The following is a 16,784-nucleotide window of genomic DNA, read 5'->3' as shown; positions in this document are numbered from 1 at the left end:
GGTGCTCTGCTTTTGGTGGTCAAGTGTTTGGGAAATGTATAAACCCTCTTCTGGGACACTCAGAGTGGCCATTCACACATTGAAGTCTCCTACGCGTTCAACAGAGGAGAAAGCTTTATTCAACCTGGAGAGGCTAGAATCTCCCCACACAGCTTCTGCCCCCGCAGATCCAGCCTTCCAGTCAGAAAAGCCACCAAACATTCCTGGAGAGCCTCCATCTTTGTCAGTCACTCGATGACTGTTCCTCTGCTCTTAATTTGGGAAACTAAGAAGAAAGGGGAGAAAAGTCTTCGAAGGTGAGATTTTCCCCAACGCCTTCCTCTGGCTAGCTCACTTCCAAGGCAATTATTTGTATTTTCATTATGAATAGCCAATTTCTTTACCTATCTTTTTTGATTAAGAACATTTACCTCAGTGTGTTGGTTTGTGACAACATTCTGAATCATGTGTCTGAGCCCAATTGTCATTACCTGTCATATAATCCCTTCTCTGGGAACTTTCTATTAAATCTTTTCTACTTAATTTTTAAATACCAAAATAATGTATTAGCTTTTATTTATTTTAATATTGTTTAATTTTAAAATAGGACATACTGGCCCATGGTACAACATTCAAAAGTCAAAAGGGTATGAGGTGAAAAGTGTCACCTTCAAACACTGTCCACCAGTAGCCCAGTTTATATTTGTGTATGTGTACGTGTTTATTTTCCTTGCTTTTCTTCCCACACAAATGTACACAAATTGTTAAAATCTTGCTTTTTGTACTTAAAACTGCATCGTGCTAATAGTGCATCACGAGTACATAGAATGTCCTCATTTGTTTCTGTAGCTGCACGATATTGTATGTGCTGCAGTTTATTTAAAGATAACACTTAGGTTATTTCCAGCGTTTTGCTCTAGTCAGTGCTGTAGTAAATAATTTGAGAAATTGAGGACATTGGTAAAGTTAGTAGCAGCCTCCTGCCACTAAAACATATCCAGAAAGTTAGCTGATGATCTGTAAATGCCTTCTTCATAATGTGTGACATAGCAAGGCAGCCCGTATAAATAAATCACTAATAAACTGGGGTAGGAAAAATTCAGATAATTTTTACGCACTGGTGAGCACACAGCATACAGGAAGCTAAAGGCAAAGGATCTAAGACCCAGAAAGGGTCTGGTGGTTTTATTTCTGTGTGAGATAGAAGCACCTTGGGGATGGTCACCAAATACTCTCACGGGGCTCACATAGCAATGAAGCTGGTCATGTAGCATTAATATTTACTGGCTTTCTCAAATTTTAAAACTAAGAATGTTGAACAATTTTTACTTTTACTTTTAATAATAAAATAATACAGCATATGGCCCTTGAGCAATGAGGGGGTTAAGTAAGGGTGCCAATCCCCAGGCAGTCGAAAATCTGCACATAACTTTTGACTCTCCCAAAACCTAAATAGCCTACTGTTGATCTTACCAATAACATAAACAGTCAACTGACACGTATTTTGTATGTATGCGCATTGTTGAATGGAATACATACTGTATTCTTATCGTAAAGTAAGTTAGAGAAAAGAAAATGTATTGAGAAAATCAAAAGGAAGAGAAAATACATACTGTATTTATAAAAAAAAATCTGTGTATAAGTATAAAAAATCTGAACAGTTCAAATTGGTGGCGTTCAAGGGTCAACTGTAATTTTAAAAGCTAACATTTATTGAGCAGTTACCATATTCAGACACTATGCTAAGCACTTTATAGGTATTACCTTATTTAATCCATTAACATCCCATGAGATGGGTGCTATTCTTATCCCTGTTTTAGAGATGAGGAAACTGAGGTTCAAGGACGGAAGGAGCTCAACCAAGGTCACACAGCCAGTGAGAAATGGAGCCAGGTTTCTGTATCCAGAGCTTTCTCCCTTGACCACTGCTACCCACAGTGGGTCTTCACTTTGAAGTCTTCTCCACTTTAAGCAACAGCAAAATAAAAAGAGATTTGAGATTTTTATACTCCTAAATGTGTCATGGAGGCTTGTGGTCAGCTTGGAGGACTTTAAAAGCTGTCTGACTGGCCCATGATTCAAATACGTGAGCCAATGTCTTCCGTGTCTTCTGTGTTGCTCTTCCGGCTTCGGGGCCCATGATTGTATTTCGATGCTGGTTTTTGTTCCCTCAGAGGAACCTGCTCCAAGCGCAACAGGGAATCACTCTGAAAACGACTTCGGCATTTTGTAAAAGATAAATGTCCCTCATAGGCTGTGATACTGGGTTTCTTCTTCCCACCATGTTCTTTCAAAGGCTGAATTTATTCTTCAAATCAGCTTCCAGCTGCTTTATGTATACGGATTATGGTGCAAATCCCCTCTTGTTGAGGTCCAGTTGGATCACTGATTCGATCGGGAAGTCCCGTGAAGCTCACCAGGACGTCAGAAAAGACAATGACGAGGAAGTTTATGAACAACACGTAATGCCTCTCTGCAGACTCTCCTTGTCCCTCTTTGTTTTTGAAATTTGGAAATCTCTTGTGTCTAGGGCAGGATTTGCTGTAATTTGTAAATCAAATTATTGGTAATTCGCCCCCGCTGAAACTGGTGGAGGGACTGTCGTTCTTGCAGAATGTAATAGATATTTATAATTCACACACCATCCAGTTGCAAAAAGCGTTTGAGGGGCTACTCCAGTGAGCTAAGCATCCATGAAGTAAAGATTCTAAGACCTGCCTGTGATAACAGGCCGATTCAGGTCTCAGGTCCCACGTCCTCTCCCGCGGAATGCCGCCTTTGACCTTTCTAATAAGAAGCAGTCTCCGCTTATTTATGCGTAGCCCTGGTGACCGTTTTCTCTTCCCTTTTAAGTAATCCCTTCCTTTGGTGTATTTGGAAAAAGGGACGTTGTGTCAGATGCTCTTCCCTGTGTAACCCATTGGTGGTAAGGTGCACGCGTTGGCCCCGCACTCTCTGGTCCCCGTGGGCTCCTCTTCCTCTTGCTGCGTGCGGGTCCAGTACAAGCTCGGGGCAAGTGAGGCAGCCAGGGACCTCGGTTTGAGGAGGCATTTTCTCTAGGGGTTGTGTGGGTTCAGGGTCCATCTGCACTGGTCCTGGCGCTACCCGCCGGCCACAGCCTAGAATTTATGGACTCCAGTCCTTCGTCGGGGAGGATGCAGGTGGGGTCTGACCCGCAGCACCTCGGCAGCAGGATACCCCAGCGCTGAGGGGCCTGCATTCTGGGGGTGGACATACTGCCTCATCTCTTTGGACACTTCAGTGTCCTCATTTGTAAAATGGGTTGATGATCCTAAAAATACAGCCTCTCTTTGTCTGCTTGTGGAGAGCGTGAAGACAGGTAATTAATTACCCCCTCTCCCCCCCCTCCCCACCCCAGGTAAATGCCCAGGAAAGCACATCTCTTCCTCACACTGCTCTTCCGGGTCCCAGTCCCACCCACTTCCTGCCTTAAACTTTCTAAGAAGGTCGGAGGGAATTCAACAGCACTTTTTTTTAAAATTTTTAACAGCATTTTAAAAGATTTAAATTGTCAAACGAAACAGGATTTCCTTGAGACCCCAGAGAAGAGTTCCGAGCAGTGAAAGGCTACTGGGAAGTGCTGCATTTCCTGAGCTGCCTCCCTCACCCAGGGCTTCTGTCCGCTCCTGAGGTACCTCCTGTTTCACTTCTTTGTTTTCTGGATCTTCTGCCACCACCTGCTTTGCAGCAACCTCATTCTGTCCGCACAGAAACTCCCTGCAAATACATCCTGTTTTCCCAGTGACTGCTTCCCCAGGCTGAATTGTTCAGGCCGGAATAGCATTAGACAGCCCAGGGTCAGTCCAGGGTGGGCACTGGTAGCTCAGGTGCAGTCCCCCGCAAAGTCTTCTGAGTAAGAGACATCTGTTGGTTGTGCTCCCCATCTGTCTCTGCTCCTCTCCCACCAACACTACCTTGATTTTCTATGGAGGGAGTCACTCCTTCCCTATACTCAGCCATGAAGTCGGGGTAGGATTTTCCCTTCCTCAGTTCGAGGGGTGAACTAAAGCCAACAAATGCGTATTCTGTACCCCTGGCTCTGGGGATTGGTTCAGGATAGAGCTCAATAAAGCCAATCACAAGCAATAAGACAAGAGGAGACATTCACTGGGGCTTCTGACAAAGCTGGTTTCTTCTGGTGGAGATTTCTGAAGTGGCTTTTGACCCCCATGATCTCCCTCCCTAACCGGATATGTATGAGGAGGAACAAGAGGGCAGAGCCTGCCTAAGGATGCTGTCAACAGCAGAAAGCGAGGGACAAGGAGGGAGGTCGAAGGGGGAAAGAGCGAGACAGACAGAGAGACAGAGAGGCAGAGGGAGACAGAGAGAGAAAAGGAGGGAGGAGCATTGTGTTCTATGTCAAGCTGAGTCTGAATTTCTTTGGACTATTCAGTTATGTGAGACAACAGATTGTCTTTACTGTTTAAGGCCATTAGAGTTGTGTTTTCCATTACTTACAACATAGTGACCTAATTGCTTTGGTGTCTTCGTTTTGTAAGAGTCCGGCAGAGTGTGTAAGGGTCAAAGTCAACCTCTCTCTCTTTCTCTCTCTCTCTCTGCCTCCTCAATCTCTCTTCCCCCCTTCACCAAATACACACACTCCTTAGGGAAAATATTAATTTGTAGATGTTATAAAGTCATTGCCATTCACAAGAAGGAAGAAAAACATTTTTCGCATGTATGATAGTCTGCAGGCCATTCTTGCCCGGAGAAATGTTAGTCTCTGTACATTATTGTGCACAACTGCTTTAGTACATGTCTCTCATCTGCACCTCGATTCTCAATTTGTGCACTTGAGACTCACCTGGAGCAAGACATGAAGCCATTTACTGAGCTACACACTTCTTCCTGGCTGCTTCTTAAGCTCCATGGAAACTAAGTTAAACCTTTGAAATTATAACTTGTAATGGCCAGATTAGTTTTCCCACAAGGCCATTCTCTTCCCTAGCTGAGGAGGCTGGATGGAAGGTGTGTTCTTTCGGTTTTTATTTTTTAATACTTCTCCTTATACACTTATTCCAGAGGACAAGTTGAAATAGGAGTTTCATCACATTGCCTAAAAAATTGTGTGGTCTTTTTGATCATATCGCTTTTCATCTACTAACCCACGTTAACCCAAATTCTCTGAATACTTTTAATACTCAGGGAAATGAAAGATATTAAGAATTTTCCCTTGTCATAGACTCCGAAATTTTTGCCCTTCTACAGTCTCCGTATTCTGAATTGCTTGCCCTTCAGAATAAGAATGTAGTTCAAGGGCAACTTTCATTTCCCTGTAGAGCCTTGGGAACAAATTAGACATTTGAGATAAAAACAATCCTCAAAATGTCATATTTTTCACCTATTTTACATTGATAATTTGGAGGGCCTGAGAAGGATGTGCCTATCTCACTTCAAAGGAAAGATTGTACTTTAGGAAAGGCTTTTGTCTAAATGTTGGGGGAAGTGTTATAAAAAGAGAATACATTTATAGCAAACCAATTTGCAATGTTGTTAGCTAGTATCTGTAAGTTGAGTGATGATGTCACATATTGTGCAAACAAAGCCCCTTTTGAGGATGGAATTTGGGAACTATTTATTAGTAAGGACATCAGGACTTCTACTACAAGCCAAGATGGAGCAACCGGGATGGATTTACCCTCCCACCTGAAACAACAGACAACCAAGCAAAATATATGAAACAACAGTTTTTAAAATGTTGGACATCAGACAATGAAGAACAGGGATCCCTGAGATGTAAGAAATGAATGATGTGAGCTCTGCGATTGTCCTGTATTACTGCCTGGAGAGAGTTTCTGGTCTGTAACACAAGGAGGGGGGGACCCAGGTGCAGCCGGGTGGTCTCCCTGAGTTGAGGAGACATTGCTGGGACTATAAGACTGTACTGCTGGAGTTCATAGCACAGAGTACTAACGGAGAAATAACTACAGAGAGAAAGGAAGAAAGAGAGAGGGAGGGAGAGAGACTGTGCTATGGAGATCTGCAGAGGGTCCCCCTTAAGTACCCAGCTGACTACTGATCAATGCACAGAGTTGAGGAACAACCCAAGGTCACGGAAACAACTACATGAGTGGATTAAATGGAATTTCTGGACTTCACACAAGGCAAGGAGTAGTTCTTGTTCTTATCAGCCAGAGTGGAAAACCTCACAATTCCTGGTGTGTCAGATAGAGTGCTCAAAAGTTTCTTTTTTAATCTCAGTAGTGGGGCAACATTAACATTATGCTTTCTGGCCCCACTGGAGAGAGCTTAAAGTGAAACCCAAGATGTTCAAACTATTTCCAATCCTTTAATTCTGTTTCAAAGCAAAGTTCAAGAATTTTTACAGAAATACAAAATATCCCACACCCCAAAAGATTAAGTTCACAATGTTGAGCATCTAATTAAAACTTGCCAACATACAAAGAAGAAGGAAAATACAACCCGGGAAGAGGAGAAAAGTCTATTTATTGGACCCCCCCTAGGACTGATACGGAATTGGCAGACAAGGACAATACAGCGGTTGTTATACCGGGTCCCACATGTTCAAGAAGCTCAGAGGAAAGATTTCATATGGTAAGTAAAAACATAAGGAAGGTTCAAACTGAGCTTCTTGAGATGAAAACTACAATATCGGAAAAGACAAACATACTAGGTGGGATTAACCAGGATGTTAGAGAATTGCAGAAGAAAAGATTAGTGACTTGACAACGTAGATAGAAACTATTCAAAATTATACACAGAGAGAAAGAAGGTTGAAAGGAAAGTGAACAGAGTGTCACTGAGCTGTTAAAAACTCCAAATGGTAATCAGAGAAAGATAAGTATCATATGGTCTCACTGATATGAAGATTTTGAGAAACAAGACAGAGGATCATAGGGGAAGGGAGGGAAAAACAAAATAAGATGAAACCAGAGAGGGAGACAAACCCTAAGAGACTCTTAATCTCAGGAAACAAACTGAGGATTGCTGGAGTGGTGGGAGGTGGGAGGGATGGGGTGGCTGGGTGGTGGACATTGGGGCAGGTATGTGCTATGGTGAGCCCTGTGAATTGTGTAAGACTGATGAATCAGAGACCTGTACCTCTGAAACAAATAATACATTATATGTTAATAAAAAATTAAAAAAAAAACTCCAAATGGCCTAATATCCCACTAGGTAACTGGAGTCTTCAAAGGAGGGGGCGGAAAAATGATTTAAAAAAATCCCCCAATTCAATGAAAACTATAACCCGCAAACACAAGAAACTCAACATAACCCATGCATAAGAAATATTAAGAAAATCCCACTGAGCTACATCATAACGGTTGGCTTATAGTAGTGATAAAGGGAAATCTTAAAAGTAGCCAAGATAAAAGGCACATGAAGTACAGAAGAACAAAGATAAGAATGACAGTAAAAGGAAAAAACAAGCTGTCAACCTGCTTTTCAAATCCCCCAACAATTTTGAAAAATGAAGGAGACATACAAGAGCTGAGGGAATTCACACCAGCACACCTGTCCCATGAGAAAGGTTAAAGGAAGTCCTTCAGTCAGAAGAAAAGGATATCAGATGGAAATCTGGATCAACCAAGGGAATGAAGAGTACAGAAATGGTAACCACATGGATAAATATAAAATACTTTTTTATTTTTAAAATCTCTTAAAAGATAATTCATTTTTTGGGGCGCCTGGGTGGTCCAGTTGGTTAGGCGTCCCTGAGTATTGAGCCCCAAGTTGGGCTCCCTGATCAGTGGGAGCCTGTTTCTTCCTCTCCCTCTGCCTCTCCCTCTGTTGATGCTCTTTCTCATGTGCTCTGTTTTTCTCAAATAAATAAAGTCTTAAAAAAAAAGATAATTCTTTTTCTTTTAGATTTATTTACTTACTTGAGAGAGGGAGAGAGAGAATACTCAAGCAGATTCCCCACTGAGTGTGGAGCCCAATGTGGGGCTGGATCCCAGGACCCTGAGATCATGACCTGAGCCGAAATCAAGAGTTGGACACTTAACCACCTGAGCCACCCAGGCACCCCAAAGATAATTGACTTTCAATGCAAAATTAATAGCAATGTATTGTGGGGTTTATAACATCTGAAGAACTAAGATGTGTGGCCACAGTAGCATAAAGAATGGGAAGGAAGAAATGGAAATATATATAAGTGGTGTAATATTGCTAGAAGAAAGACTGTATTACCTTAAAAATATGTACACTGTAAAGCAACCACCACTAAAAATAACCACAAAAAGTGATAGCTAATATATCAACAAAGTAAATAAAACGATATCATAAAAAATGCTCAGTTAATCCAAAAGAAAGCAGAAAAGGAGAAAGGGAAATGAAGAACCTAGGAAACATAGAGAAAACAAATTGCAAGGTGATAGACTTAAACCCAATTGTACCAATACCTACATGAAATGTAAATGGTACAAACGTCCAATTAAAAACAGTAATTGTCAGATTGGATAAGAAAGCAAGAGCCGACTATACGCTGCCTAGAAGAACCACCTTTAATACAAAGAAAACGGGTTGAAAGTAAAAGAGTGGGGCTTACGACAGAGGCTGGAGCCATGCCACCTGGGACGTGTGGGGTTTCTCTAGGAGAAAGGCCACCTGTTACACAGAATCATGCAGTCGTGGAATGTGGCCAATTTTTCAGAGTAGAGAAAACTCATTAATGAAAACCAGTTGCCCAGTCAGCTTGGAGGAACTACGTTGACTCAGTGTTTTTTAGTGGAAACTGGATGTGACAAATATGAGAATGATCCAAAATTAGAAAGAACTGAAAAAAGAAAAGCTATTCCTGGGTTGGCATAATAACCATGTGCAGAGATAAACTACCAAAGTATGAAGAAAATGTTCCTCTAGGAACATTAGAGGCTGTTATTGGGAAATAACAGATGAATTAGAGACGTTACTTGCGCAGAGAAACAGAAGTTTTATCTCGAGACAAGGATTAAGATACTTTATAAAGAACGTCTATACTTGGACGATGCAATTCAGTATATCTGTGATGGAAGTGGATATTTGGATGTAGGGGATGAAGATTTCAAACTGATTTGGATTTGTGTGGCACGAGCGGATGTAACGTGTCCCGGAAGGACTTATTACCGCTTCATCCTGGATGAATGGAGCTTTGGGAGAGCAAGGAAGCTGTTTGTTGGAGAACCAGTATTGCTATATACAATGGACCAGCTGACCATTTTGATGCTCAAGGACAGCTCGTGAAATTTGGGGCACAAACAAACAGCATTGCGGTGCTCCCTCAAAACCAACAAACTCTTCAGGGGTCCTAAATGTAATCATTAAGTGGAAACTTAATAATTTCCCGCTCACTTTTACATCGTAAACTTGAAGCTAGGCTCTTTCTCCTTGGTTAGATTATTTGATCAGATTTCTTTAATGAAACAAAACTGATTTTGACATGAGATAAACTATGAATAGGTGGATACATTACATTTATGAAATTCATTATGATTCATTTTCTCTAACTAAATCAAGAAGGGTTGTTCAGTAGACCTGTTAGTATACACATCCAACTATAACCCGCGTGAAAGCTTAATCTCCCAAATTATGATGACTCAGAATATTTTATCTGAATATTATTCTTAGGCTTTAAGTCAAATATCAGTTGACACCATCACTTCCCTATAGGGAATAATGGATAGATAACATAAGTAACCAAATATAAGATACTTCTGCCCATCACCCTTCTTTTCTCTTTAGGTTGAGGCTCTGGGGAGAAAGCCAATCATTGGACACACTCAATTACTTAAACGATTTTTCCTGTTCAAAAGAAAACAATGGTCTTAATTTTATGCAAATGAATGCCCACACCCTAAATTCAGGCATGTTTCATACTTTTGTCTGGTTCCTTAAAAATCACCTTTCTGCTGAGTCTTTGTTTCAGGCTCCGTGTATCTCTGTGACAAACAAGTGGCTCCACCTTGGAGCCAAGTGCCAAGGCTAAATCCCACCATTGCTGGGAGATAGCAGTGCCACATTCCTTGATGTTTATGTTCCAAAAGAGATGGCTTCCGGGACCTTGAGGTTGTAAAGCTGGCAAAAACCTTACCTAGCCTTTGCAAAAATTTACGTATCTGTCAAAGGGAGAGAAAAAGGATTCACAAACATTAGGCTTCTCACAGAAATGCTCTTACAGGAGAGGAAGGGATTGAAGCCTCTTTCCCCTCTGGCATATGGAAAATTCTAAATGTTTTTATTTACCCCTACTGTGTCCAGAAACCAGGTGGACAAGGGGACATCACTGTGGAGAATGGATGAGGAGGAAGGCTAAGGACCAAGACTAAGTCAAGTCCCTTCTCCCAATCATCACAAGGATACGGAAATGCCTTTCTTATATGTCCAGGTGTTTATCTAGAAAAGGAGCCAGGGTGGAGAAGGAAATCTCAAGTTCTGAGCATTTATCCTGATAACATCGAGTTTCCTTAAGACACTGCTTAAAATAGTGGATAGAACTGAGTTTATTAGACTGTGCTATGTTGTTCTTTTGCTAGTCAGTGGGGTAGGAACCCATGGGGAAAAAAAAAACAGAGCAGTTAGTTATGAAAAAAAGGGGGGAGAACCTGGGTGGCTCAGTTGGTTAAGCGTTGGACTCTCCATGCTCAGGTCATGATCTCAGGGTCGTGAGTGTGGAGCCTGCTTAAGATTCTCTCTCTCTCCCTCTCCCTCTGCCCCTGCCCACCCCAGCTTGTATTGGCTGGCTCACTGTCTCTCTCTCTCTCTCAAGAAACAAGCAAACAAACAAACAAAAAACAACAGAGCAGTTATGAAAAACAAGGAAGTTACATTTTCTTTACCACTTTGGATTTGATGCATAGATTTGTGTTTCTGCTGGATAGCTGTCCATAATTCACTTGCACCATTATTTTAAATTTGCATAATTGGTCGTGGCTTGGCTCACGTGTGAGAAAATCAAATCAAACCATAGCAAACCAAACCAAAGAAACATTTGAGTACAGGATGAGTCACTTAAAAGTCATATATGCATGACTGAAGTATGAAATAAATATATACATTTAAGAGCTAATATCATGTCTTGAAGACTGTGGACAGAGCTTAATATAAAAAATTATTATGGTTTCATTTGCCATTTTCCAGGACTCTCCTTCTCTCTGCATGCAAACAAACAAAAATAAAAAATTGTGTTATCATACATATCCTACCCTTTCAGAGAGGAAGAACAAATATTACATTGAAATATTTGTTCAAAATTTGGCTTAAACAGACCTCCAAACATTGAAGGTTCACTGCAAAAGGGATAAATGTTGGTTAAAGTAACCGATGGAGAAAACAAAGATTAAGTGGAATTGTATTTAAGCAAAAAAAAAAAAAAAAAAAAAAGACATTGTTTCAGAACTAGCAGCATGGAATGGAGCTCCTCTGGGCAATGCTTTTGGTGTAATTATTTTAAGCTTCCTATTAAAAACGGTGCCCTCCGGAGATTCGGTTTGCTTGTTGCATCCCAGCTGAGAGAAACTCACACTAATGGCCTTTTCAGCTTCCTATTTTGGGTCCAAAACGCATGATACTGAGTGTAGCTGAACTTTTCCAAAGGACTGGGTTATCAAACCTATTTTCCTTTTAGAAGCAGTGAATCCAATTTCCTGGGAAGTCTAGAATAAACTGCACAGAAATAGCTGGGATTTTTACATTAAAAGAGCAGTAATTGGACTGTATGCACACAGCTTCCTAGGACCATGTGACTCCACACTATTCAGAGAGGGTTGTGTTCAATTCACATAAGTCATAGTCCCTTTGCTCAAGACATTGCAGTCAGTTGATTACAGAAAGGAGATAAACACATTCTGCAGGCATGCGTGGAGGCTTGGAGCTGTCTAGTCTTAAGAGCTGGTCCTTGATTTGTTTTGTTCAGAAACAGTAAGGGAATTTAAATTTATGCACAAAGCCTCTCCCATTCAAGAATTTTGAGAAGTCCTTGGGCGCCTGGGTGGCTCAGTCGTTAAGCGTCTGCCTTCGGCTCAGGTCATGATCCTGGGGTCCTGGGATTGAGGCCTGCATCGGGCTCCCTGCTCCTTGGGAGCCTGCTTCTCCCTCTGCCTCTCTCTCTCTGTCTTTCATAAATAAATAAATAAAATCTTTAAAAAAAAAAAGGATTTTGAGAAGTCCTCAAAAATGAATCACACTCTTTTAATAAGTTTTACAGAAAAAAAATCCACTGCCAAACTCAAACTCCTAGACAAATCAGGAGACTTGAGTTATTGAACTTTGTTTTGGTTCTTGGTCAAAGATGATTTTGTTATTTTTAAAAAGTGAGCAACTGCCCGTCCAGAAATATCTCACAACTTTGAATATTAAAAACATTTCTCTGCTTTACTGCTTGATTTAGAAAGTATTTGCTGGTAAAACTCTTTGTTGTTGTTGTTGTTGTTGTTGTTGTTGTTGTATTCTATAATGAGGGGGACACATCCTCCTACTCACAGCCTAAAGACTTGGATAAGTTCCCAAGTTCATTGTTGGCTCCAGGGTGTGTCTCTGGGGCAGTGAAAGACATACTTAAAAAAGAGAGAAAGAGAGAGAGAGAGAGCACGCAATAAAGGTTTAGATAGTCCTGGCCAAATAGGAGATAGAGAGATTTTTAAAAAATAGCTCTAGACAGTGCTCGGTACTCAGTGGGAAACTCAATATTGATTAATGGCAGACCATCTTTTGCTGGAACCTATGTAGTGAAAGAAACTTTTAAGTAAAATACTTAAAATATAAAGTAAAAGCTACATGGTAGAGACTCCTGTGATTACTTTGCTCAAAGAACATTTGTAATTTCATTCCAAATTCTGCTTCTAAGAGATTAAAACTCACTGTTGTTACAAATTAAAGCCCACCATTATGGTTGAAAATCAGAAAGGCCTTAAAATTTTTAAGTGGGTAAGAGAGATTCCACACTTAATTTTTAGTGGCTACAGCTCCTGAGAAATTTTGGAAATGGGAGAGGGGAGTAGTGAGAGGAATGACTGACAATGTGATTCGAGGCCTATCACTAAAGCACACTTAACACTAAGCTCCCCTGTGCAACTCTACCCTATGCACCAAGGTGGCCATCAAAGATTTCCAATGAGCAAAAGAGGGGAGGAATGGGAACAGTATTTTAGGAAGAGTACTCCAGACTTTAGAGACCTGAAATGTTTAATTTTGGTGCTGGGTATAATTTAGGCATGGAAAGCCATTGGTCCACTGTGTGTCACAAACACAATTTGCCCAGTCGTCTCTCCCAGCCCTTGAGGGTCTTCTCACTGTTTCTAAACATGCAGAATTCATGCCCATGGCAACACCCTTGACCTTGACATTCATCCCCTTGGAACACACTACTGTTTTATTTGCAGATCCTACCATTTCTCCAGCTCTGCTTAAGTCTCACTTCCCCCAAGGAGTTTTACCACCCTCTATACATACTCTACAGTGATCTCTGTCTTTAGAGAACTCTGGTAACTCTTAGCGGCACCATTCCCATAATGCTCATCACAAACGACCTTGTAGTGTGGACTTTGCATGTGCCTCTAGAGTCAATGGACTACAGGGTCCTTGAGTGAAGGGACTATGACTTTTGTGAATTGAACACAACCCTCTCCCCCAACATTAAACTGTACATAGTACATGAGCTTGGTGGATGCAACACGCACAAATATTAATTGACTGCACCTCCATCCTCCTCCCATGTAATATGCTGGCTCTTCACTATAGTCAGAAACTAGAGATAAGAGTCTCAGTCTCTGTCACTTTTCATGTTCTATGCTATCTGCAACAAGGCAGCTTTAATTTTCCCTAAGGAGGATTATAATTCAATAGTAAGGGAAAAATGGCAACATTATTTTGCAGTTCTTCCCGTTAAGAAGGAAAGTCTATTTCTCCCCTTAGAATTTTGGTTTGGCCATTGGATTTGTTTTGGCCAATGGGACATTAGCAAACATGGCATAAATAGAGGTTTGGCAAGAGCTCGTTCACTGGGACTTGTTCTATGTCTTGTTCTTGGAACCAAGCTGCCACATGAAAAAGCCCAGAGTAGACTGGAAGATACTGGAGATTTGTGACCCAGTTACTCTCTTGCTCCAGCCAAACCCAGACATGCAAGTGAGCCATCCAGGACCAACCAGCCCCTGGCCGGTCTACCGGTTGATTGCAGTGTGTGAGCCCAGGAAGGACCAGCGGAGAAGCTGAATAGCTAAGTCCAGCCCGAATGAGTGATCTATGGAATTATGAACTGGTAAATAATCATTTTAAGCCTCTAAGTTTGGTGATGTTTTGTCACACTGCAAAATCAAACTGATTTTGTATATGATACAAAATTGATTTCACATATAACAAAATCAGAATATTAAAAAATCTCCTTTTCATGCATATTTGAAAGAAAGCCTAGGGGCCGCCTGGGTGGCTCAGTTGGTTAAGCGACTGACTGCCTTCGGCTCAGGTCATGATCCTGGAGTCCCGGGATCGAGTCCCACATCGGGCTCCCTGCTCAGCGGGGAGTCTGCTTCTCCCTCTGACCCTCCCCCTTCTCATGCTCTCTCTCTCTCTCTCTGAAATAAATAAATAAATAACATCTTTAAAAAAAAAGAAGAAAGAAAGCCTAACTGTGCTTTTAAAAAAAGTGCATGCGATTTCTTCAGAGCATGTCGAGTAAGAATTAAATTATTATCTGTGGCTGAGTCTAAGAGAAACAAACAAATAAACAAACAGACAGACAAACAACAGAAAGAAACCCATCACTCGGGCAAGTTCATTAAATTAAATAAACTTCTAAATTTCATCACAGAGTGTCAGGAACTGCTTCTTTCATCTCTTCCTAGAAGGCCAAGTAGAGATAACAGCTCTATTACATGGAAGAAGAGAAGAGATTGCAGCTGAATGATTCTTTCTCCACCAATATTTCTTTTTGGTTGCTCAAATACTTCAACAACAGACAACAACGTCAACGGAGCTAACACCGTCCAGGCACGAAGCCAAGAGCTCTTCATAGATGATCTTACTTAATTCTCCCTGTGACTCCATGAAGAGAACACTGTTCTGGTGTCCATGCTGCCGATGAAGACATTGGACTTCAAGTGTTGAAGTCACTTGCTCGGGAGATTATTTAACTAGTGAAGTGATGAAGCTGGAATTTGAATACAGGCAGTCTAGATTCTTAACCAAGCACCCACACTCTTCATCAAGGCGCTATACTGCTTCCCAAACAGAGAGCTGAAACAGACGCCCTGGCAGGACTGCTTTATATTTTGGTATCCTACTTTGGATAATGATAGGGGATAGCTTCGCTTTTATTTTCACTGTAATTTGTAGGCCTGGAAGCTAAAAGGAAAAGGTGTAGTCGTTAGGCTACTTTCATATTGGATACCACCATTTTACACTTTCTGCTATTTTAAATTATTTCCCCCCCTTTTTTTTTCAGTCTCCATCCACAGCAGGAAATGATGTCTCTTTACAATAATGAAGCTTTTGTAAATATCAGATATCAGAGAAAGCGGCCCCTTCTGTTCCAGAAGAGTTATAGCAGGATCCAAAGCATAGGATTAAGGAGGTTTACAGATCCACGCAAGTGAACACGGATTTTAACACTATAGAATTCACTTATAATTCAGTTTACTAAGTCAACTAAATGAAGTCACATATTTAAAGCGCTCTGCATATTGTAAAATGTTATAAAAATACTGTTTTTTGCTAAATCAATTCTTGAGAAATGTGGACACAATAGGGAACAAAGATGGCAAAGCCATAAAGTGAACAACAGAGATCGTACCTCATTATTGATTCTATTATGAGGTTCTGCTTTATAACAAAGCATCACGGGAATATCTTTAGGTGCCTTTGACTCCTTGATGCCAGCCTAACAGCTCTATTCCATGACAGGCTGCATACTCCAGTCACTGTGGAACTCTATGTAGTGTTGTAAAACAGCGAAACAATTACATACTCTTTTATCAAGTCATTTCAACTTTCTGAGCCTCAGTTTCCCTCTCTGTAAAATGAGCATCCTGAGATCTTTGTGAGATGTGGATAAATGTATATGAGGAGGCTGCTATAAGAATCCCAGCATGTGAAAAATATGGACTAAGACATTAATCCAGTACTAAATTCAAAACCCAGGCCTCTGAGCTGGTGGTCCCCAAAGACCTCATTACTGTCTGTTTGCATCCGAATTGGAAAGAAGTAAACATTCCAACCTCAACAAATTCTCTCTGTCCTTACAGTGTTTTCCTTGTTCCTCTCTCCCTTTCCTCTACCTTGTCTTTTCAAAGACTCTTTAGCAACTACAGTCATTTATCCAGCCATCATTAATATTTTATTACCACAAACAGTGCTCTGTAACTGTCTCCCTGTGACCTTTATTGTCCCTTGTTCACAGAAACGCACTGAAAGATGAGACAATCCCTGGCCTCATGGGTGAAAATCTGATGGATTTCTCAGAAATTGGAATAGAGAACAGTCCTTAGTTAAACCACTATTTATATTTAAGATCAGAATGCTCCTTTTAAAACTTGCAAAGAATGTGTGTTGCTATTAATAAACATTCTCTGAGTACTGATTAAAGAAAACTCTCATAATGTTTGAAGTCTGACAGTGTGCTACTGGTTAAAAAGATTCTCTAGGGAGAGCTGAATTAAAACAATCAAGTCCACTGATACACAGATGGGAAGATGTTGGGGATTTGGGAAGGTGTGTTTCTGCTGGCTCTGTCCTCGGAAGAGACACTCAGAAATCTCTTTATCTTTCCATCGCAGAAAAAACCCGAAGCATCAGTGGTGATGGTGATCTTACTGTGTGTTGGACCTGCTCTCATGCAAACACTTCTGTCTTTC

The 16,784-nt window shown here is 41.0% G+C and overlaps 2 pseudogenes; one reads left to right on the top strand and one right to left on the bottom strand.

Moving 5' to 3' along the window:
• Positions 1-3,224, bottom strand: part of LOC114224078 (bifunctional methylenetetrahydrofolate dehydrogenase/cyclohydrolase, mitochondrial-like) — a 78,883-nt pseudogene extending 75,659 nt beyond the window's left edge.
• Positions 3,225-8,596: 5,372 nt separating this feature from the next.
• On the top strand, positions 8,597-9,251 carry LOC148163740 (acireductone dioxygenase pseudogene; annotated as a pseudogene).
• Positions 9,252-16,784: the final 7,533 nt, after the last annotated feature.

Source organism: Eumetopias jubatus, unplaced genomic scaffold, assembly GCF_037043125.1.
Source record: "Eumetopias jubatus isolate StellerSeaLion01/CBP00866 unplaced genomic scaffold, mEumJub1_p1.0 scaffold_8, whole genome shotgun sequence".
Classification (NCBI taxonomy): Eukaryota; Metazoa; Chordata; class Mammalia; order Carnivora; family Otariidae; genus Eumetopias; species Eumetopias jubatus.
Note: the sequence above shows the minus strand (reverse complement) of the source record. Positions and strands in the feature narration are given on the sequence as shown.